Source organism: Oncorhynchus keta, chromosome 14 (genome assembly GCF_023373465.1).
Source record: "Oncorhynchus keta strain PuntledgeMale-10-30-2019 chromosome 14, Oket_V2, whole genome shotgun sequence".
NCBI lineage: Eukaryota > Metazoa > Chordata > Actinopteri > Salmoniformes > Salmonidae > Oncorhynchus > Oncorhynchus keta.
The window spans coordinates 8,717,746-8,742,745 of NC_068434.1; the positions used below are offsets into that span (position 1 = coordinate 8,717,746).

A 25,000-nucleotide genomic window follows, 5' to 3' on the forward strand; every position below is an offset into this window, starting at 1 on the left:
GGGAGTTCAGAGAACCAGCAGGAGGGGCCAGAGAACCATCAGGGGGGGCCAGACAGCCAGCAACTAGAAGCTCCAGAAGAGGCTGACACATCAGAGCCAATCTCCAACACAAAGACAAAGAAAAAGCCAAGCATCTGGAAGAAAATTAGGATGAGGTAAAGAATGTTTAAACATCTATTCATGTTTTATACTGTTAATATACATGTCATCACTTTAAAAAGTGACATTATCCAAATGTGAGGGTTTAGTGTACATGCAACACACATGTAAATATATAGATACTTACCTGTCTCTGTGATGTCTTACAGCATTCCTGACCTGCTGTCTGCCTAGAGCTGGAACTCGATGAAGCCACAGTTCCACTGAGGTTACGTTGGTAATTAAAAGTGTCGCCCAATAATTCCTCCTCCTCTTTAAGTCATCGAGCCACATTTCCTCCTCAAAACATTATAGTCTCCTCAAGCCAGCAAGTATCCTCTTTATCAGGCAACAAACCATCGAAGGTCAGTGACCCTCCTCCCAAGAACAGAGACTCTCATCTGTATCCTAGTTAAATTCATCTCTGCTTACCACCTCTACAGTCCTAGAAAATATCCCAAAAATGGAAATGGTTTCAACAGAAGTCCTCCCCTCAGACCAGTGGCTCCACAGACCAGAGTTTCTCATCTTTATTCTAGTTGAATGCAACTCTGATCATTTCCACCACCTCTCCTGTTAAGGGAGGTGCTGAAAAGGAGGTCTGGGAGGAGGTCTGCAGGTAGCCTGGACCGGACCGGTAGCAGCTAAGTTGCTGGCTCCATCCCCCGGGCAGAGCTGCTCAAGTCAGGCCAGTGATGTTTGATGATGTCATTTTTGTTAGCAAAGTTTTATTCTTTAATAAAAGCATTTAGTAAAAAAGCAATATTGTTGTTACGGTGTGGATTGTTTTGTTATTTATTAGAATTGAAACATCCAGTAGTCATGGTAGATGTTAGACTTTCAATGAGACACCTAACATTCCATCAGTTTGATACAATGTGTGACATGTTATATTAGAGAGGAGTCCTCTATACACATCTATTTTAGACCATAGGAGAAATATCAGATTGAAATAGCTTCTCTAAGAGTCTGAGGAGAGAGCAACAGTAGATGCATCGTTAGCCTTCCCACCTCCAGTTCAGTACTCGGGTCATTCCACCAATTGAGTACCTTTTGGGGAGTGTAACTTTTATTTCACCTAATTCTAATATTCTGTCATAAATAGCACATGTTCAACTTAATAAAAAACATGTTTTCCCATCTCAAAAGTAACAAATACATACTATAGCAAGTGCCTATTAAGTGCCAAATAAAGTGACAGGGTTGACTGTAACAGAGTTGACTATTTCATCTAGAATCAACCATAGATCCCCATGTGACAGGGGGAATGGAATGCAAGCTTACCAAACACATGTAAATAGTTTAAACATTTCTAGACTGTCTATCTATAGGTAACAGGGTTGATACATTATTATTAAAAGATTAATTCACCGTTTTTAATGGTGAATCAAAATTGAATGATTTAATCATACAGTGTTTTACAGCGGTGAAGTTAGCTTTATATTAAAGATTCAGACTTTGCTCTTCAATAAAACATATTTATATATAAAATGTAATATTCTAACTCGTCTGATGATAGTGAATAAGTTAAACCCCTTGTTTTTACCATTCGGTGTCATATTCCCTTTTTGGAGGTGAAATGTAGCTAAAAATGTGCCATCCTCTGCTCAGAGGGTTAAGGAACCGTCTTAAAACTGCATCGCATACAATTGCCTGTAAATGAAAAATATCAATACCTTCTCAACGACATGACATAGAGATCTCAAACAAATTTGACACTGTAAAGAGACCTTTTCTCTCGAATGCAATTAGTTACATTTTTTTTTTACTTCTGTACAATCTACAAAATGTAAAATAAATCACTTTACAATAAAAACATCAATATCTTCCCCTCCATATGACTTTCATGAATACAACCACCTGTTATTGGTTCAGGAACCTCATCCCTCAAATCAATAGCAATAACTTTTGTATTTCTTGACTTTGGTGATATTCTGCCAACTTAAATTGACTTTACATTAAAGATACTTTCTTAAAACATCAATATCTTCCACCCCATATTACTTTAATGAGTACAAACAACTATCATTGACTGAGATGGTTTGAGGGCCAGCTTGGGAATTTAGCCAGGACACCAGGGTTAACACCTTAACTCTTATGATCAGTGTTATGGGATCTTTAATGACCTTAAACACCTGTTTAACATTTTGGGATATTTTTTTACTCTTTTAGGAAAGAGTGCCTCCTACTGGCCCTCCAACAGCATCTGGTCTCCCATCCAGGGACCGACCTCAACCAACCCTGCTTAACTTCAGAAGCAAGCCAGCAGTGGTATGCAGGGTGGTATGCTGCTGGCAATAAACTATCATTGGATCAGGAACCTCATCCCACTAATATTACTTTATATTTTTTAAGGAATTTGAATTGACTTTACCTGAAAAATGCTTCCCTAAAACTTCAGTAGGTTCCACTTTTATGAATACAACAAACTGATATTGGTTCACAGACCTCTTCCCTCCAATCCACGGTAATTACGTTTGGACTTTTGGACATTACAAATGAAGTCAAATTGAAAACATTATTGGTGTTGTTGAATTAGGTTTTCATAATAGCAAGCTAGGACTGATGGTTTGGTTATCAAAACTAGCAAGTATGTTTGTTTGTTACCAAGGCAACTACTGTTGCTATCTAGTAAACTTGCTAGCTACTTCAATGGATGTTGAACACATTTCTACCGGCAAATGTGTTAAATTATAGCCATGGTATAAAAGGGATAATCAACTCAGGGCTTTATGGTTCTCTGGAAAATAATGCAAGTCCATGGAAGGTCAGTTCCACAGTGTTCATTATTTACCATAGAACTCATAGTCGCTCGTTGATTATCCCTTACATCACTTTATGAGCTGGATTTGAGTTTCTTTGCAACAGTGGAAGCTGCTGAGGAGACGACGGCTTATAATAATGGTTGGTTAGGAGTCCATGGAGTGGTATCAACCACATTAAAGATGTTTCCATGTGTTTGATACCACTCCATTGACTTCATTCCAGACATTATTATGAGTTGTCTTCCCCTCAGCAGCCTCCACTGCTTTGCAATTAGCTCGTTTGTTTTCCGTTGTTAGCATTTAGCTAACAGCGTCTATGTGAATTTGCTATCAGTTTGTGCTAATTTGTTAGCATTCTGGAAATAGAGGGCAATAGGTTTTTCTTGTGTTTTTAGCACCCACTCATGTGCTATGCCGGTAATACTGTAAATCCCGGTATGAGAAAAGGATGGTATGACAATATGAACATCTGGATACCGCCCAACCCTAATCACCACAACTACCACACCTACCTACCACAACTACCACACCTACTTATCCCAACTACCACATCTACCTACCACATCTACCACCCCTATGTACCACAACCACCACACCAACCTACCAAAACTAACACACCTACCACACCTATCATCACCACAACTACAAAACCTACCATCACCAAACCTACCTAGCACAACCACCACACATATGTACCACAACTACCCCACCTACCAAACACAACTACCAAACCTACCTACCACAACTACCACATCGACCTACCACAACTATCCTACCCACCATCAACACACCTACAATCCACCAACACCACAACTATCACATCTACTATCATCAAACTTACCACACCTACCAAACCTACCACAACTACCTACCCAAACTACCACACCTATAATCACCATACCTACCATATCTATCATCACCAAACCTACCAAACTTACCTACTATCACCACTTCTTTCACACCTACATCACAAAACCTAACACACCTACCATACCTACCTTCACCAAACCATCCATCACCACACCTACCATCACCACACCTACCATAACCACAGCTACCTCATGTACCATCACCACACCCACCAAACCTACCTACCTACCACAACTACCACGCCTACCTACCACAACTATCACACCTACCATCACCATACCTACCATTACACCTACCATCACCACACCCACCATACCTACCATCCATACACCTACCATCACCACACCTATCACACCTACCATCACCACAAAAACCATACCATAATTACTTCACCACACCTACTATCAGACCTGCCATCACCACACCTACCATCATCACATCTACCATCTACCATTACAACACCTACTGTCACCACACCTACCATCATCACATCTACCATAACCACACCTACCACACCTGCCGTCACCACACCTACCATCACCACACCTACAACCACTCCACTTACCATTACACCTACCATCCCTACCATCCCGACACCTATCACCTCTACCATCCCTAACATCACCACACCTACCATCACTACACTTACCATCACCACACCTACCGTCACCACACCTACCATCACCATCACCACACCTACCATCACCCGACACCTACACCTACCATCACTACACTACCATCACTACACTTACCATCACAACACCTACCATCACCACACCTACAACCACTCCACCTACCATCCCTACCATCCCGACACCTATCACACCTACCATCCCTACCACCACCACACCTACCATAATAAATGTGGATGGGTATGCTGCTTCATTCAATGATGACGGTATTGTAGAAGGTAGATACAGGAGTAGCCTATAGTCCACAATAATAACGTCATTGAATGTACTATAGTATCATTTATTTAATTGATGAATGAAATTGTAAATAGTCTACTTCATTCAGTGAATACTGGATGTCTTTCTATCTCTGGGAGGATGTTAATGAAGGCTTTTCAGCTGTTGAACTATGGCAATGTCCAACAAATGTCTAAATCTTTCTTTCTTTTAGTCAACAAGTGATGAGCCAGAGCAACCGATCAACGTCACTGCAGCTGTTCTACCCACCACCCCCACTGCTCTTCCTCCACCACCAACCTCATCCTCTTCTCCTGTTCAACTCATTTGTCTCCCCACTAGAAAGGACTGTACATACAGTTGAAGTCAGACGTTTACATACACTTAGGTTGGAGTCATTAAAACTCATTTTTCAACCACTCCACACATTTCTTGTTAACAAACTATAGTTTTGGTAAGTTGTTTAGGACATCTACTTTGTGCATGAAACAAGTAATGTTTCCCCCAAAAATGTACCGACAGATTATTTAACTTATGATTCACTGTATCACAATTTCAGTGGGTCAGAAGTTTACATAAACTAACTTGAATGTGCATTTAAACAGCTTGGAAAATACCAGAAAATGATGTCATGGCTTTAGAAGCTTCTGTTAGGCTAATTGACATAATTTGAGGCAATTGGATGTGTACATGTGGATGTATTTCAAGGACTACCTTAAAACTCAGTGCCTCTCTGCTTGACGTCATTGGAAAATCAAATGAAATCAGCCAAGACCTCAGAAAAAAAATTGTAGACCCCCACAAGTCTGGTTCATCCTTGGGAGCAAGTTCCAAACGCCTGAAGGTACCACATTCATCTGTACAAACAATAGTACGCAAGTATAAACACCATGGGACCATGCAGCTGTCATACCGCTCAGGAAGGAGATGTGTTCTGTCTCCTAGAGATGAACGTACTTTGGTGCAAAACAAAAAGTGCAAATCAATCCCAGAACAACAGCAAAGGACCTTGTGAAGTAGCTGGAGGAAACAGGTACAAAAATATCTTTATCCACAGTAAAACGAGTCCTATATCAGCATAACCTGAAAGGCCCTCAGCAAGGAAGAAGCCACTGCTCCAAAAGCACCATAGAAAAGCCAGACAACGGTTTGCAACTGCACATGTAGACAAAGATCGCATTCTTTGGAGAAATGTCCTCTGGTCTGATGAAACAAAAATTATTCTAAAATTCACCAAATTTATTGTGGGAAGCTTGTGGAAGGCTACCCGAAACGTTTGACCCAAGTTAAACAATTTAAAGGGAATGCTACCAAATACTAATTGAGTGTATTTAAACTTATGACCCACTAGGAATGTGATGAAAGAAATAAAAGCTGAAATAAATCATTCTCTGTCCTATTATTCTGACAATTCATATTCTTAAAAGAAAGTGGTGATCTTAACTGACCTAAGACAGGGAATCTTTACTTGGATTAAATGTCAGGAATTGTGAAAAACTATGTTTAAATGTATTTGGCTAAGGTGTATGTAAACTCCCGACATCAACTGTACATACCCCTGTGCCCATCTCATTGCAATATGGTCCATCCAGGGCCTCAGCTGGACGCCTACAATGTGAGAAATGTAAACAAGATGCTGTCTGTCTGTCTGTCTGTCTGTCTGTCTGTCTGTCTGTCTGTCTGTCTGTCTGTCTGTCTGTCTGTCTGTCTGTCTGTCTGTGTGTGTGTGTGTGTGTGTGGTTTGAGTTCCGAGAAAAGACATGAGTGTGATGTGCCCTGTAGTGGAAATTTCCTGTATTTACCAAATCATGAGAGAAAACCACACAAGTCAGAGTTATCATAAAGTCCATCTTTGATTATATGAGCTCCATCACAACCCTGTGGCTCTCAGATCAATTCAGTGTCTATAAATTAATTCTCTGAGAGGCCTTACAAAACAGTTCTTAGTATAATTTATAGCCAAGACACACCCATCTCAACTCACATGACGAATAACAGATCTTAGGAACATGACAAAGGAAGACTTTAGTGATGAGGGTATCCCAGAGCCAGACAGCATTGGCTATAAATTATAGTTCCCTTGGGATCTAAAACAAGGTTCCCCTTGTGTCTCTTTACAACATAGTCCAAGACATTAGGATATATATCAGTCATTTTAGACACCCCATTCTGGAGGATCTTGGAGACACAGTGACTTAAGAGACATTGAAAACCAAGAGATGATGCTGGTTCCAAAACAATCATCCCTTCACACGGTTTAAAAGATATGTTTACATATGAAGACAAGCTTGACCCCTCCCCTCTCTGCGGCCCAAGTAACTGACCCCTGACAGAGAACAGATAACTGCAAACGGCCACCACTATAGTACAACAAGATACATTCTATATGAGAAGTAACTCACAAGCATATAATGAAAATAAAACATCTTATCTGTTACCCAACTATTCTGATTAATCCCCAACAGCCCCTCTGTGTTAATGTTGAAATGCCATGAATGGAAGATGACAAATGAGATAGTGATGAGGGTGAGAGCATCCAGTATGAAAAAAATAAAGTACCCTTAAGATCTTTTGAGTGGGGGGGCCCCTATCTGTCTCCTTTCTTCCGTTTGAGGATATATTGTCACCCTTTGGAGGATCTTGGAACACTGCTATTTAAAGAAAATGATGAAAACCTTTGGTGGTGGTGCATTTTCCATGTTATCAAAAATACCAATCAGCAGTTTGAGGACAGAATGAAATGGTGTAAACAATTAACAGGAGAACTTGTTGAGGACACTCTTCTAAAAAGGGGTTCCAATCTGGAGGGTTCTAGGCTAAACAGAAGGAACATCCTTGGTTCCAGGTAGAACCCTCTGATCTGGAATGGAGCCCAAACAGTGAACATCCCTGGTCACAGAAGGGGTTCTGATCTGGAACCAAAAAGGGTTCTCACTATGGGGACAGAGGAATAATCCTTTACCCCTAGAAAGCACCTTGTTCTGTGTAGGTCTCATTGCAGAGAACATCCCTGGTCATCCCTAAATGCCTCTGATCTGGAGGACTCACTAATGCACAGAACATCCCTGGTCACTTTTACTTGCCTCTGATCTGGAGGACTCACTAAACACAGAATGCTTCGATTGTAAATTATATCTGAGTGTTGGAGTGTTCCCTGGCTATCCACAAATTCATTTTAAAAATAAAATAAAATTGTACCGTCTGGTTTGTTAGTATAAGGAATTTGAAATGGTTTACACTTGTACATTTACTTTTGATACCAATTTACTTTTGATACTTTTTAGTACTTTAAAATTAAATAAGACTTTTACTCAAGTAGTATTTCACTGGGTGACTCTCACTTTTACTTGTCATTTTCTATTAAGGTATCTTTACTTTTACTCAAGTATGACTATATAGTACTTTTTCCACCACTGAGGCAAGCAGATCAGAGATGTCAAGGTGGCACCCAAGCATCTGCCATGTGTATATGTGCAACACACAAATATGTATGGTCATATTCTTTAGGTTTTATTTCATTTGTTATCTGATGGAGCCATCCCTTGTATCATTTTCTAGGCCTCCCAGGTATTTGCATTTAAAGTAATGTATATGATTACTGCTGCTAGGGGGAGCTGTGATGTCAATGGGGGGCATGAGTGAGATTGTGAGGTCTTATAGGTTTCTTCTTCAATCTTGGAGAATGCCTACTACTGAAAACTAATAACGTTTCTCCGTCTCATCATTTGACCCTATTAATTCAGTCACGTAATGTGCAAAAGTGCAATATGACTCTCAGCATATTGAGGTAACATGGTTAACTACATAGTCCATGAGTTTGGTCACATTTGAAGGCAATTGAAGGGAGTTTTAACAGAGTGATAAACTGGTTGGTATTTTCCCCATTGTAAGTAATGGAGGTTGGCTAGGTTGCTAATGGTTTACATGTAAGAGAAGGGAACAAGATGGCGTCTGAACTTTCTGTACTTTTTTTTCAACAATGTTTTAGATCCCATTTGTTTTATTTTCTATCAACAAAGACTCAGTTTAGTTCAGGTAATATATGTAAATATGTGATGTCACGATAAAATGTGTTAATATTTCTACAAAATTAGCATTTAACAGTTTGCTAACTTGATGCTAACCATATTTAGCTTGGCTAAGCGCTAGCTAGCTCTAGGCTAGTTTATCTCAGTCTGATAGCTTACATGTTAGTAGTTTATAATATAATGGTTGTAGCACCGTTTGCTTACCTTGACAATGTGGTGATTAATTCGTCAACTTGGTCTTATCATCTCGCCACCTTGAAAAGTGTGTTTCAGTGGTTGGAGAATGCTTCTTTCACCCTCAATTTGGCCAAGTGTGAGTTTGGGAAGGCTACTGTGGCTTACTTGGGGACGCAGGTGGGACGAGGTCAAGTGTGAGTTTGGGGAGGCTACTGTGGCTTACTTGGGGATTCAGGTGGGACGAGGTCAAGTGTGAGTTTGGGGAGGCTACTGTGGCTAACTTGGGGATTCAGGTGGGACGAGGTCAAGTGTGCCAAATAACTGGCAAAGTGGAAGCAATTGTTGCTTTTCCTGCTGTCACGACTTGACGCTAGTTGTGCAGATTCCTGGGGATGGGAGGGTACTATCGTACGTTCTGTAAGAATTTTTCGATGGTAGTAGCTCTCCTTACATCGCTGCTTAATCCCAAAGTACCATTTAAGTGGTCCCAGGAATGTAACTATGCTTTTGTGTCACGTTCTGACCTTTGTTTCCTTTGTTTTGTCTTTATTTAGTATAGTCAGGGAGTGAGTTGTGGTGGGCAGTCTGTGTGTTTTTCTATGTGTGTTTTTCTCTGCCAGAGCCGTCAGCCAGTCCTGAGCTACCCCTCAGTCCTGAGCTGCCCCTCAGTCCGGAGCTGCCCCTCAGTCCGGAGCTGCCCCTCAGTCCTGAGCTACCCCTCAGTCCTGAGCTACCCCTCAGTCCTGAGCTACCACTCAGTCCGGAGCTGCCCCTCAGTCCGGAGCTGCCCCTCAGTCCGGAGCTGCCCCTCAGTCCGGAGCTACCCCTCAGTCCGGAGCTGCCCCTCAGTCCAGTGGGGCCCTTTAGTAGGGTTGCCAGTCCGAGGTCGGTGGCGAGGGTCGCCGCTTTAAAGAGGCCACAGAGGCGGGCGAAGAGGCGCACCAGAACTTTGGTGAAGTGGGGTCCACATCCCGCGCCAGAACCGACGCGTGGACAGACGCCCACCCAGACCCTCCCCTATAGGTTCAGGTTTTGCGGCCGGAGTCTGCACCTTTGGGGTGGGGGGTACTGTCATGTTCTGACCTTTATTTTGTATGGTCAGTGCGTGAGTTGGGGTGGGCAGTCTGTGTGTTTTTCTATGTTTTTCTATTTCTATGTTTGGCCTGATATGGTTCTCAATCAGAGGCAGCTGTTTATCGTTGTCCCTGATTAAAACCATATTTACGTAGCCTGGGTTTCACTGTTGTTTTGTGGGTGTTTGTTTCCTGTGTCAGTCTTTGTGCCACACGGGACTGTTATTTTATATTGTGTCATGTTCAGTTTATTCTATTAAAACATGGACACTTACCACACTGTGTTTTGGCCCGATCCTTGCAACACCTCTGACGAAGAGGAGGAAATCTGCCATTACATTTAGATTCAGCCAAAGCACTACTTGGTAGTGCCCCAGTGCTTGACGCTCCCAACATTGACAAACCATTTAAGTTGGACGTATACGCTAGTATAGTATAATTTGGTAACGGAATTATGAGTTTTAAGCACTTAATAATTCACAAAATATACATCAGAAAAATCACTAGAACTAATTGTTAGCTCCACCATTACTGGTTACTTCTGTGAACTTTCATTATCCCCCCTCCTCACAAAGACAAATGTGAAAATATCTTGAAGTTTATGTGGGTTTTTGGTAACGGAATTACAAGGCACAAGGTAATATTTCTGAAACTTAAAGAAGGTTAATGATTTCTCCAAACCCAAATGTAAGTGTTGATAATAGTAGTCAGGGGTCTTTATGTCAACATGATTCTGCTTTTATGTAGTTCTGATATTGGACCTTTTAAGACTTTTTCTGGTGATGTTTTCTAAGATCCCTTTTCCATCTGTTTACCCAGAAATAAAAGCCTTCACTGGTTGAAAAATGTATCTAGAATTACATTTACCAAAAATATACACTCTTAGATTTCATTTCACACCCAATTACACATGCTCTTATGAATGTCATAATTGGTGCTCAAATCAAAATCAAATTGTATTGGTCACAACACATGGTTAGTAGATGTTATTGCGAGTCTAGAGAAATGCTTGTGCTTCTAGTTCCGACAGTGCAGTATTATCTGACAAGTAATATCTAACCATTTCACAACAGATACCTAATAGACAATCCTTTTACATGGACATTTCCTACTGTACCTCTAGAGATACTATCCATCCCCAACTAGTAATAAAGTGGTCGGGCTGGTTGCTACTGGCCTCTCCAGCTTCAGGCTGAATCACACCCATGATGAGAGGAGGTTTACTGGACATACAGGGAGAAACTAGAGTCTGAATCACACCCATGATGAGAGGAGGTTTACTGGACACACAGGGAGAAACTAGAGTCTGAATCACACCCATGATGAGAGGATAATGTTAGGGCAGTGTAGTTTACTCAACTCATTCTCAAACTATTATGACTATTGTTTAGAGAGAAGATCTGCACAAGGGCATAAAGTTTAAGATATAACAAGAGAGGACAAAATGGTGCAAGGTAGCCAAAGTGGAATCAAAAGTCATAGGGCTAATCATCAATCAAATATGAAATATAAAACCAAAATATAATCTACATATAAAGACAACATGTCATCTACATGTGTTATAGAATAGCTCCCTTCTCACATCCCAGGTCATGTTTGGACTGGAACGTGACAACTCAACGGGCTATGCGCATCTCCCCAATAGCCTACAGACAACTTTCCTGAGTGCAATGTCATTAATGTGACCGATATGTACAGTATAATAAGCATAGTGAAGAAGGAAAAGATCCCACCTCTGACGCACAGCAGAGACATCACTGCTGAGATTTCCCCTGGAGCAAGAGTCCCTCAAGAATTTAAAAGTCATTGCGTTTCAATGAATGTCCTCCCCAAACGCTTGTTGCATCGTGAACTATCCTCCCAGTCCCTTGGGATTTCAGCGGATGGATGATGCGCCGCTGCCATTTACTTGGATGAGAAGTTGGACGAACGCTCCTCCAGCTCACGATACGAAATGGTGGAGAACTACAGTGTGGTGATGTGTCGTTCACGAACGAACGGCTCTTTTTGAACGGATATTTTTGTTGAACCTCGGGAACCGAATTGCATCGGTGAAAGAGCCATTCATCTGGCTCTATGATTTGCATACTGCTACAACTGCTTGTTGAGCTCAGAACAACGTTTTTCTGTAGATAAATTACAACATCATTGTCTAAAGGGGGTGAATCCTCACTGCAGAAATAATAAATAGTGGGGAGAGAGTTGTGATTGGATGTTTGTTTGTACAGTTATGGCTGTAATGTTATTATTTTTTTCTCAGGCTATTTGGTTGCTGTTTGTATTTCATTTAACTTTAGGCCCATACAAAGACAAATCACACAACATAGAATTCCAAATAACCTTAGGCAAAAATACACGAAATAAAAGTCAAGTGAAAATAGTTATGTCTTTATCAATTATGAGTAGCTAAACATCATCGACTTTTGGACACTGGTGCGCAGGAGAACCCCAAGCTGTCAATCAAGCAGGCGCGGTGAACGGATTATGACGCTCAAGCGTTTCAAATGACGCAACAATACAGCTCCAGACCAGAGAAAGTTAATGCCAAAGATATCATTCGGTTCCACACTAAAACTGAGGTTTGACACGTGTGATTTGAGGTGAGTCAAATATTTACAAAAGTTTACAATACATTAACCATCCGCTTCGTTATTTCTGTTGCTATCAATCACTCCATCTGTATCTACTCTTCTGTCTGTCTGTCGGACTATCTGAATTGTCTGTGTACTGTCTAGCCAGCATATGCCAGAAAGGTTCTTTCACATAGGCTCATATTCACAAAGTCTCATAGAAGGAGTGCTGATCAATAATCAGTTTGGTCTTTTAAATTAAACTGAATACGTTTTGATGGACAGGAGGCGACCTGATCCTAGATCAGCACTTCTACCCTGAAACACTTTGTGAACACAATCCAGGTGTACTGTGATTATGAAGTTGTGATGAGGTATTATTATATTAGTTTTGCTGATGCATGATGGGTTGTAGGCTAGAGTTTGAGGACTCAACTCTGAAGACTCTTTCTGAATTCACTGACCTGGTGAGTAAATGTTGTGTACAATGGCACCATCTAGTGACAGAAACATAGAAACACACATTGTTGCTGAACGAAGGCATCTCTTTATTTTCCAGAAATAAAACTTGTAGACCTCTCCTGCAGTCTCTGGGGAGATGGACAGCTCTTCTTCTTCTGGACGATCTCCGTCTCCTACTGGGACTGTCTTCTTACCCCCTCCTATCATATGGAACAGTCTGTAAGTCATTCATCACATAACCTAGCTCTGGTCCAAGGCATTATGTGCGGCTTGCTGAAGGAAGGCTCAGTGTCTGCAAGCTGTACGTAACGCCCTGGACCAGAGTGACACATTACCCACCTCTGGCCATCATGGACAGTCAACTCATCACATTCACGTATTGTAAGTCACAGTTGTGTGATTTGTGTTATTAAAGACAGTTACATTGAGCAGAAGTTGAATTATTATTTTAATATTGTAGTAAATTGTCTGAGTTCACTTCCTAAATAATGTGTTGACATTCCTTTGCTCCCAGCTACAAGCAGGCAGAGATGGAGGTTCACTTCCCGAGAGAAGAGAAGAAGACCTATACAGAGAAGGAAGCCCACATGCTTGAGTTGATGGGGAAGGATCGAACGATCCGAAACCAGAAGAAGGAGATGGACAGACTTCAAGTGTGCCTCTGGGAGGAGGAAAAGAAGAAGAGGAATGGTGGAACGGAGAAGGACAAGATCATTGAAGAATTACAGTCTGAGACAGACCATCTCCGAGCCCTTTTAAAAGATGAAAGGAGGAGAAGAAGAGTTGAAAGGGGTTTAATGAAAGAGTGGAAGGCTGAGATCCTGAGACTGAGGGAGGCAGAGAGCCAGAGGGAGGCAGAGAGCCAGAGAGAGGCAGAGAGCCAGAGAGAGGCAGAGAGCCAGAGAGAGGCAGAGAGACAGAGAGAAGCAGAGAGACAGAGAGAAGCAGAGAGACAGAGGGAGGCAGAGAGAGAGAAGCAGAGAGACAAAGGGAGGCAGAGAGACAGAGGGAAGCAGAGAGACAGAGGGAGGCAGAGAGACAGAGGGAGGCAGAGAGACAGAGAGAAGCAGAGAGACAGAGAGAAGCAGAGAGAGCCACAGAAGCAATGGAGTACCAGAGAAAACTGCAGGAGATCCACAGACTCAAACAACTGCTGGATCTACTGATGGTGGACCTACAACTGGCCCACGTAAGACATGTCATTGTTATTATTAAAAGGCAGTGTATATTTACCCAGCTGAAAATGAATAGTGGCAGACAGCGGTACGCTAACCTAATGTTAACTTTTATTCCTTTCCTTAACCCTTACCTTAACCTCACTGAAACTATACCTAACCTTTACCTGAACCCAACCCTAGGTCCTGAACCTAACCTTCATTTATCTCAACCCCTATGCCTTTCTTCTGCCGGTTGAATATCCACTTCCTTATTAACGTCATTACTGTTGTTGTTGTTGATAACTGTATCTGTGCAGGTTGTAAATAGTTGCATTAGTGAAGCATCATTTGTAGGAGTAATTTCTACAAGCATAAACATCAGAGGCAACATTGTTGTAACATCACACAAATTGTAACAGGAATTTCTCAAACCCCTAACTGAATGGGCAAGCAGGTTGTGTGTTTGTATTTGTACACATTTTGGACATAATTGATTCCATAAAATGTCTCATAATTTTTTCAAACCATGTCAATACATTAATTGACAATGAATTGTCCAGATGAATTGATCAACATGACCCTGCTATTGATGTTGTCCAGTGTTTGATTCAATTACCTAGCTCTAGGTTGTATTTCTGTGTATCATTCTCTGCAAATCCTTTGAAAGTATGTCTTGGTAATAGATTATCACTAACTTTACCTTTTAAAATGAAGCAAGAGATTGAGAGGTTGAGGCTATGGCAGAAAGTCATGGAGGAGCAGCGACCAAGACTGGCCTGGAACAACAAACCTATTGAAACAGGAAGAGAGAGGGAAAGAGAGAGGGAAAGGGAGAGAGAAAGGGAGATGGAAAGGAAGAGAAAAGCAGAATTGGAAAGACAAGAAATGAAGAAGAAAGTGGAACAGGCAGAAGAAACAATAAAAGCGTTAGAACGAGAGATTGAGAGATTGAAAGAGATTGAGAAGGAAATCATATTTGAAAGAGAAAGAGACATGCGTATTGCAGAGAATGAGAAAGTCAAACTGGTTAACGAAAAGGTAAAAGAGTTAGAGAGAGAGGTTGAGAGACTGAAAGAAGATATGACAACAAAAGAGATTCAATACAAAATCAAATTTGAAAGAGCTAAAGAAGCGTTTAGAAGACAGAATGAGAGAGTGAAACAGGTTAACCAAAATGTACTAGTGTTAGACAGAGAGGTTGTGAGAATGAAAGAAGAGATTAGATTGAAAGACGAGACTGAACCAGAGAGAACATTTGATAGAAACAGAGAGAGAGAAAATTATTGGAGACGAAGTGAAGAGGAGATGAAAAATAGAGTGGAGAGAGAGATGGAGATGGAGACCCCTCATCAATGACAAAAAGACGTCTGAATTGGAGGAAGTCTTCAAGAAAATCAAGGAACAGCAGATAGAATTAGAAAATATGGAAACAGACAAATATAAATGGAAACAGAACCAAATGGACATGGAGGAGAAGATGGAGGGTGAGCACAACAAACAGAAAGAGGTAGAAAGAAAGAGAATGGAGAAAATACCAAAACAGAGACAAGAAGAAGATGAGAAGAAGAAGGAGATGGAGAGAGAAGAAGAAGAGGAGAGACGCAAACAGAAGCACATAGAGATGGAAGAGGAAGAAAGAGAGAGGGAGAAAGAGAGACAGAGAGAGATCAAAAGGAAGAGAATGGAGAAGAGACAGAAAATTATGGAAAGAGAAGAAGAGAGACAGAGAGAGATTGAAAGAGAGATTGAAGAAGAAAGATGTAAACAGAAGCAAATAGAGATGGAAGAGGAAGAACGAGAGAGGGAGAAAGAGAGACAGATAGAGATCAAAAGAAAGATAATGGAAAAGAGACAAAAACATATCGAAAGAGAAGAAGAGAGACAGAAAGAGATTGAAAGAGAGCACGAAGAAGAAAGATGTAAACAGAAGCAAATTGAGATGGAAGAGGAAGAACGAGAGAGGGAGAAAGAGAGACAGAGAGAGATCAAAAGAAAGAGAATGGAGAAGAGACAGAAAATTATGGAAAGAGAAGAAGAGAGACAGAGAGAGATTGAAAGAGAGATTGAAGAAGAAAGATGTAAACAGAAGCAAATAGAGATGGAAGAGGAAGAAAGAGAGAGGGAGAAAGAGAGACAGAAAGAGATTGAAAGAGAGAATGAAGAAGAACTATTTGAACAGAAGCAAAAAGAGATGGAAGAGGACGAACGAGAGAGGGAGAAAGAGAGACAGAGAGAGATCAAAAGAAAGAGAATGGAGAAGAGACAGAAAATTATGGAAAGAGAAGAAGAGAGACAGAGAGAGATTGAAAGAGAGATTGAAGAAGAAAGATGTAAACAGAAGCAAATAGAGATGGAAGAGGAAGAACAAGAGAGGGAGAAAGAGAGACAGAGAGAGATCAAAAGAAAGATAATGGAAAAGAGACAAAAACATATCGAAAGAGAAGAAGAGAGACAGAAAGAGATTGAAAGAGAGCACGAAGAAGAAAGATGTAAACAGAAGCAAATTGAGATGGAAGAGGAAGAACGAGAGAGGGAGAAAGAGAGACAGAAAGAGATTGAAAGAGAGAATGAAGAAGAACTATTTGAACAGAAGCAAAAAGAGATGGAAGAGAACGAACGAGAGAGGGAGAAAGAGAGACAGAGAGAGATCAAAAGAAAGAGAATGGAGAAGAGACAGAAAATTATGGAAAGAGAAGAAGAGAGACAGAGAGAGATTGAAAGAGAGATTGAAGAAGAAAGATGTAAACAGAAGCAAATAGAGATGGAAGAGGAAGAAAGAGAGAGGGAGAAAGAGAGACAGAAAGAGATTGAAAGAGAGAATGAAGAAGAACTATTTGAACAGAAGCAAAAAGAGATGGAAGAGGACGAACGAGAGAGGGAGAAAGAGAGACAAAGAGAGATCAAAAGAAAGAGAATGGAGAAGAGACAGAAAATTATGGAAAGAGAAGAAGAGAGACAGAGAGAGATTGAAAGAGAGATTGAAGAAGAAAGATGTAAACAGAAGCAAATAGAGATGGAAGAGGAAGAAAGAGAGAGGGAGAAAGAGAGACAGAGAGATATCAAAAGAAAGATAATGGAAAAGAGACAAAAACATATCGAAAGAGAAGAAGAGAGACAGAAAGAGATTGAAAGAGAGAATGAAGAACAACTATTTAAACAGAAGCAAAAAGAGATGGAAGAGGAAGAACGAGAAGAAGAGAGACAGAGAGCGATCGAAGAGAAAGAGAGACAGAGAGAGATGGGAGAGAAAGAAAGACGACAACAACAAGAGGAGAGAAAGATAATGTTTGAGAGAGATCAAGAAGAAGAAAATATATGGAAACAGAAGCAAATTGACATGGAGAAGGAGGGAAGAGAGAGGGAGAACAAGAGACAGAGAGAGATAGAAGAGATACACAGACGACAACAACAAGAGGAGAGACAGAAACAAAAGGAGAAGGAGAAAGAAAGGGAGAAAGACAATGACAATCAGAGAGATATGGAATTAAAAGATCAGCAACAGAAAGAGATGGAGAAAGAAAAGATGATTATGAGAGAAAGGGAGGAAGCAGGAAGAAGAAAGGAGGGGCAGAAAAATATTTTGGGGGAAATTGAGGGACAGAATGAACTGGAGATAGAACAGGAGAGAGAGATGGAAGAAAAGCAGGAAGTGATTAAGGAAGCAGAGGAAGAGTACAGGGAAAGAGAAGAGAGAGGAAAGGAAGTAAGCATGAAGAAACATGTAGTAGTTAATGTTAAAGCAAAAGCACGGGAAGTCTTCAATAGGCGTAAAGAGAGGAGGTTAGAAGTGTTGAAGGGGAACGAGAACACATAGAAAGAGGACAACAAATCAGGAGGGAGAAGGAGGAAAGACGGCTGGAGATGGAAAGAAAACAGGAGAGGGCAAGACAACAAGAGGAGCAGGATAGAAAACAAGAGATTGAAATTGCTAGACAGAAAGAAATGTTGAGACTAAGAGAGGAGGAGAGGCAGAGAGAGGATGAGAGAGAGGAGCAGAGAAAGAGAGCCATTGAAGGCCATTTATCTTTAATCAGAGAGAGAGAAAATATAATAGAGACAAAAAAAAGAGAGAGGAGATGGTGGAAGAGGAAAGAAGGGAGATCCTTGAGTACAAGAGGGGTGAGTTAGAGGAGGAGGAGAAGGACGATGACAAGGAGGACATTCTCCCACCTGATAAAAGTATCAGAAGGAAAGCTGTGGGCTGGGTGAATAAAACATGGGAGAAGAGGAACCTCAGAAAGATAGAGAGAACATATCAGAGAGAGGCTGAGGAGGGCCATAAGATCGTCCACATAGGTAAGACCTGTTTTCCCTCTACTTATGACATCATCCTCTTTAGTCTCCTCTACACACATACGTTCCACACCAGTCATCATGTTGCATCATTGTTTCAATATAAAACTACTGTCCAAAGAATATGTTAGCTGACATGGCTCATTGAGTGTCTGACTGACAGAACAAGAAAAATACTGCTGATAACAACCACGTTTTTAAATGGTACCTTGTGTTATCTACTAGTCTAACTCTCAAGACTTAAGTAGAGACTCAGAAAGAGTTCATAAAAAACACACACAAAAACGTGTTTTGGGGGGGATCCGGGGGCTACTAGTGGCCATGGGGCCCTAAGTGATCACATATGCCCTGGCACTATACTAAGAATAGGTGCCATTCTGGACTCATGTTCAATTTAGGACCAGGTCAATTCGGGATGGGAATTATTGCACTTTATTGACACATTCCATGCCTTGCTTAACTGAAAAGAGTAAAGAATCATTGAGGTCCAATTGTGTTTTCTATTCTTCATTCCCTGTGTCCATTACATTTAAGTTGATATCAAATCCACTAAGTTGAATGTAAACTCTACTTCTTCTCCCCTCCCAGCCATCCCTGGACATACAAGGCTAACATCCACCATGACCCGGGCAGAGAGAGAGAGGGAGAAGAGGAAGGAGCTGCTGAAGGCTGAGGAGAGAAGGAAGAAGATGGAGGATTTCAATAAGCAGTGGAGAGAGCGGTCCCTGCTTAAAAAACACACTCATCAACAACTGAAGGAGGAGAGGGAGAGGATGAAGGAAAACTACCTGGATCAGATGAATCTGGAGGCTGATGCTCAAATCAACACCCGGTGTCTAACCACCCAACACAGCCACGATTACAACCACGGTCAGGAGTTGCCCTGGTGGGCCACAGGCCAACAAGTAAGCCAAGAGCCCACTGGATCTGCTGATGGCCACCAGGAAAGGCCAAGGAGGCAACAGGCATGGGCAGACAACCAGGAGGGGAGTTCAGAGAACCAGCAGGAGGGGCCAGAGAACCATCAGGGGGGGCCAGACAGCCAGCAACTAGAAGCTCCAGAAGAGGCTGACACATCAGAGCCAATCTCCAACACAAAGACAAAGAAAAAGCCAAGCATCTGGAAGAAAATTAGGATGAGGTAAAGAATGTTTAAACATCTATTCATGTTTTACACTGTTAATATACATGTCATCACTTTAAAAAGTGACATTATCCAAATGTGAGGGTTTAGTGTACATGCAACACACATGTAAATATATAGATACTTCAAACCTGTTTTCCCAGTCAGAGTTCCCAGTTGTCTTGAACACTGAAGTCTAAGATGTCTGCAGAAAGTCAGAGGTCCCAGTTGTCTTGAACTCATGAAGTCTAGATGTCCCAGTCAGAGTTCCCAGTTGTCTTGAACTCCCAATTAAGTCTAAGATGTCCCAGTCACAGTTCCCAGTTGTCTTGAACTCACTCTAAGATGTCCCAGTCACAGTTCCCAGTTGTCTTGAACTCATTGAAGTCTTTCCAACTCATCTGGTAGATGTCCAGTCAGAGTTCCCAGTTGTCTTGAACTCACTGAAGTCTAAGATTTCCCAGTTCCGAGTTCTCAGTTGTCTTGAACTCACTGAAGTCTAAGATGTCCCAGTCAGAGTTCCCAGTTGTCTTGAACTCACTGAAGTCTAAGATGTCCCAGTCAGAGGTCCCAGTTATCTTGAACTCACTGAAGTCTAAGATGTCCCAGTCAGAGGTCCCAGTTGTCTTGAACTCACTGAAGTCTAAGATGTCCCAGTCAGAGGTCCCAGTTGTCTTGAACTCACTGAAGTCTAAGATGTCCCAGTCAGAGGTCCCAGTTGTCTTGAACTCACTGAAGTCTAAGATGTCCCAGTCAGAGGTCCCAGTTGTCTTGAACTCACTGAAGTCTAAGATGTCCCAGTCAGAGGTCCCAGTTGTCTTGAACTCACTGAAGTCTAAGATGTCCCAGTCAGAGTTCCCAGTTGTCTTGAACTCACTGAAGTCTAAGATGTCCCAGTCAGAGGTCCCAGTTGTCTTGAACTCACTGAAGTCTAAGATGTCCCAGTCAGAGTTCCCAGTTGTCTTGAACTCACTGAAGTCTAAGATGTCCCAGTCAGAGGTCCCAGTTGTCTTGAACTCACTGAAGTCTAAGATGTCCCAGTCAGAGTACCCAGTTGTCTTGAACTCACTGAAGTCTAAGATGTCCCAGTCAGAGTACCCAGTTGTCTTGAACTCACTGAAGTCTAAGATTTCCCAGTCAGAGTTCCCAGTTGTCTTGAACTCACTGAAGTCTAAGATGTCCCAGTCAGAGTTCCCAGTTGTCTTGAACTCACTGAAGTCTAAGATGTCCCAGTCAGAGTTCCCAGTTGTCTTGAACTCACTGAAGTCTAAGATGTCCCAGTCAGAGTTCCCAGTTGTCTTGAACTCACTGAAGTCTAAGATGTCCCAGTCAGAGTTCCCAGTTGTCTTGAACTCACTGAAGTCTAAGATGTCCCAGTCAGTGGTCCCAGTTGTCTTGAACTCACTGAAGTCTAAGATTTCCCAGTTCCGAGTTCTCAGTTGTTTTGAATGCGGCAGGAGTCATGTTGAATAGCAGGCTAGTGATTGCTTTGTTAAGCTTGCAGTTAGCCACTGATTCCTTCCAAACCACTCATTGTTTAATTTGCGATTTCCAACTTGTTGTGTTTATTTGGAAAGGCTGATGAGCACTGATACTTTTTATCTATAATTTATCTTCATATGACAAGGATTGAAAAGGAGATTGTTGTCTGGATGCATGATGATGACTGCTAGCTTGGTAACTTTGATTTTGAAAACATGATGTTAAGCCAATCACGGCGCAACCAGAGAACATTACCAACCCCTACGCTCTGTATTTCTCGCTGGCTGCCCCACCACCACAGAAAGCACTAAGCTGGGCTGAAACACCTGCATTTATGAGCTGCCTTCCTCAAGAAAGCAAAAAAGAGAAGGTGTCTGTATGCAGCTTTATTAACTCAATGATTTTAAACACATTTCTACATTTACAATCATACAGTGTTGTACAGTGGTGAGGTTAGCTTTATATTAAAGATTCAGACTTTGCTCTTCAAACCTCTTCAACGGAACATGCAAGGTTGACTAGGCTGCCGGGGGCGGCAGGTATCCTAGTGGTTAGTGTTGGGTCAGTAACCAGCAGGTATCCTAGTGGTTAGAGTGTTGGGTCAGTAACCAGCAGGTATCCTAGTGGTTAGAGTGTTGGGTCAGTAACCAGCAGGTATCCTAGTGGTTAGAGTGTTGGGTCAGTAACCAGCAGGTATCCTAGTGGTTAGAGTGTTGGGTCAGTAACCAGCAGGTATCCTAGTGGTTAGAGTGTTGGGTCAGTAACCAGCAGGTATCCTAGTGGTTAGAGTGTTGGGTCAGTAACCAGCAGGTATCCTAGTGGTTAGAGTGTTGGGTCAGTAACCAGCAGGTATCCTAGTGGTTAGAGTGTTGGGTCAGTAACCAGCAGGTATCCTAGTGGTTAGAGTGTTGGGTCAGTAACCGAAAGGTTGCTAGATAGAATCCCTGAGCTGACAAGGTAAAAATCTGTCATTCTTCCCCTGAACACGGCAGTTAACCTACTGTTCATAGCTAGTTAATGTAAATAAGAATTTGTTGTTAACTGAATTGCCTAGTTAAATGAAAAAAACATATATAAATGTAATATTCTAAATTGGCTGATGATAGTGAATAAGTTAAACCCCTTGTTTTTACCATTTGGTGTCATATTCACTTTTTGGAGGTGAAATGTAGGAAAATATCAATACCTTCTCAACGACATGACATAGAGATCTCAAACAAATTTGACACTGTTAAGAGACCTCTTTTCTGGAATGCAATTAGTTACATTATTTTTTACTTCTATAAAATCTACAAAATGTTAAATAAATCACTTTACATAAAAATACTTTTAAAAAAAACTTCAATATCTTTCACCTCATTAGACTTTCATGAAAACAACCAATTGTTATTGGTTCACATCCCTCCAATCAACAACAATTACTTTTGTATTGTATTACTTTAAGAATTTTCGGTGACTTTAAATTCACGTTACAATTCACGTTACACTAGACTTTCATGAAAACAACCAACTGTTATTGGTTCAGGGACGTCATGTCTCCAATCAACAGCAATTTCTGTTGTATTTGTTGACTTTGGATACTTTTTTACAAACGTTAATTAAATTTGCATGAATACTACTTTAAAATGTCAATAGATTCCACCCCATGTGACATTCATGAGTTAAACTAACTGTGATTGGTTCAGGGACCTCATCCCTGTAATCAATAGCAATTACTTTTGTATTTCTTGACTTTGGTGATATTCTACCAACTTAAATTGACTTTACATTAAAGATACTTTCTTAAAACGTCAATAGCTTCCACCCCATATTACTTTAATGAATACAAACAACTATCATTGGTTCAGGAACCACATCGCACTAATAAACTTAACTTTTTTGTATTTTTTTAAACTCTTTTATTAATTTTTCAATTGAATTGACTTTACCTGAAAAATGCTTCCCTAAAACTTCAGATATTTTATGGATATTGGTTCACAGACCTCTTCCTCCAATCCACGGTAATTACGTTTGGACTTTTGGACATTACAAATGAAGTCAAATTGAAAACATTATTGGTGTTGTTGAATTAGGTTTTCATAATAGCAAGCTAGGACTGATGGTTTGGTTATCAAAACTAGCAAGTATGTTTGTTTGTTACCAAGGCAACTACTGTTGCTATCTAGTAAACTTGCTAGCTACTTCAATGGATGTTGAACACATTTCTACCGGCAAATGTGTTAAATTATAGCCATGGTATAAAAGGGATAATCAACTCAGGGCTTTATGGTTCTCTGGAAAATAATGCAAGTCCATGGAAGGTCAGTTCCGCAGTGTTCATTATTTACCATAGAACTCATAGTCGCTCGTTGATTATCCCTTACATCACTTTATGAGCTGGATTTGAGTTTCTTTGCAACAGTGGAAGCTGCTGAGGAGACGACGGCTTATAATAATGGTTGGAGTCCATGGAGTGGTATCAACCACATTAAAGATGTTTCCATGTGTTTGATACCACTCCATTGACTTCATTCCAGACATTATTATGAGTTGTCTTCCCCTCAGCAGCCTCCACTGCTTTGAAATGTGAAATTAGTTTGTTCGTTTTCAGTTGTTAGCATTTAGCTAATGTGAATTTGTTATCAGTTTGTGCTACTTTGTTAGCATTCTGGTAATAGAGGGCAATAGGTTTTTCTCGTGATGTTAGCTCCCACTCATGTGCTATGCCGGTAATACTGTAAATCCCGGTATGAGAGAAGGAAGTTCTCAACACCACCCAAGCCTAATCACCACACCTACCACAACTTCCACACCTACATACCACATCTACCAAACCTACCTCCCACAACTACCTATCACAACTACCACACCTACCTACCTACCTACCACACCTACCTACCACAACTACCTACTACAACTACCACAACTATCTATCACAACTACCACATCTACCTACCCCAACTACCACGCCTACGTACCACATCTACCAAACCTACCTACCACAACTACCACACCTACGTACCACAACTACCACACCTACCTATCACAACTACCACATCTACCTACCACAACTATCACGCCTACCTACCACAACTGCCACACCGACCTACTACAAATACCACACCTACCTACTATGGTGTTAAATGCTGAGCTGTCGTCGATAAACAGCATTCTTACATAGGTATTCCTCTTGTCCAGATGGGTTAGGGCAGTGTGCAGTGTGATTGCGATTGCCTACCACAACTACCACACCTACGTACCACATCTACCAAACCTACCTACCTACCACACCTACCTACCACTACTACCACACCTGCCTACCACAACTACTACTCAATGTACCACAACTACCCCACCTATCTACCAAAACTACCATACCCACCTACCACAACCACTACACCAACCTACCACAACTACCATATTGACCATCACCACAACTATCACATCTACAGTCACCACAACTAAAAAACCTACCATCAACAAACCTACCTAACACACCTACCACATATACCTAACACAACTACCACATATACCTAACACAACTACCACATATACCTACCACAACTACCACAACTACCTACCACAACTACCACATCTGCCTACCACAACTACCACACCTACGTACCACATCTACCAAACCTACCTACCACAACTACCACACATATGTACCACATCTACCAAACCTACCTACCACACCTACCTACTACAACTACCACACCTACCTACCACAACTACCACCCAATGTACCACAACTATCCCACCTACCTACCAAAACTACCATACCTACCTACCACAACTACCACACTAACCTACCACAACTACCACATTGACCATCACCACAACTACCACATCTACCATCAGCACAACTAAAAACCTACCATCAACAAACCACAACTACTAAAACCTACCTTCAACACACCTACCATCACCAAACCTACCATACCTACCATCATCACACTTACAATCACTACATTT

The 25,000-nt window shown here is 41.2% G+C and overlaps 1 protein-coding gene and 1 long non-coding RNA gene across 2 annotated transcripts in view; one reads left to right on the plus strand and one right to left on the minus strand.

Moving 5' to 3' along the window:
• Positions 1–715, minus strand: part of LOC127907187 (uncharacterized) — a 44,127-nt gene extending 43,412 nt beyond the window's left edge. Inside the window, exon 1 of the long non-coding RNA XR_008063614.1 lies at positions 287–715. This is a non-coding gene — a long non-coding RNA (uncharacterized LOC127907187). The remainder of the gene's footprint in view (positions 1–286) is intronic.
• Positions 1–25,000, plus strand: part of LOC127907182 (uncharacterized) — a 251,290-nt gene that overhangs the window by 59,312 nt on the left and 166,978 nt on the right. The window lies entirely within an intron of this gene.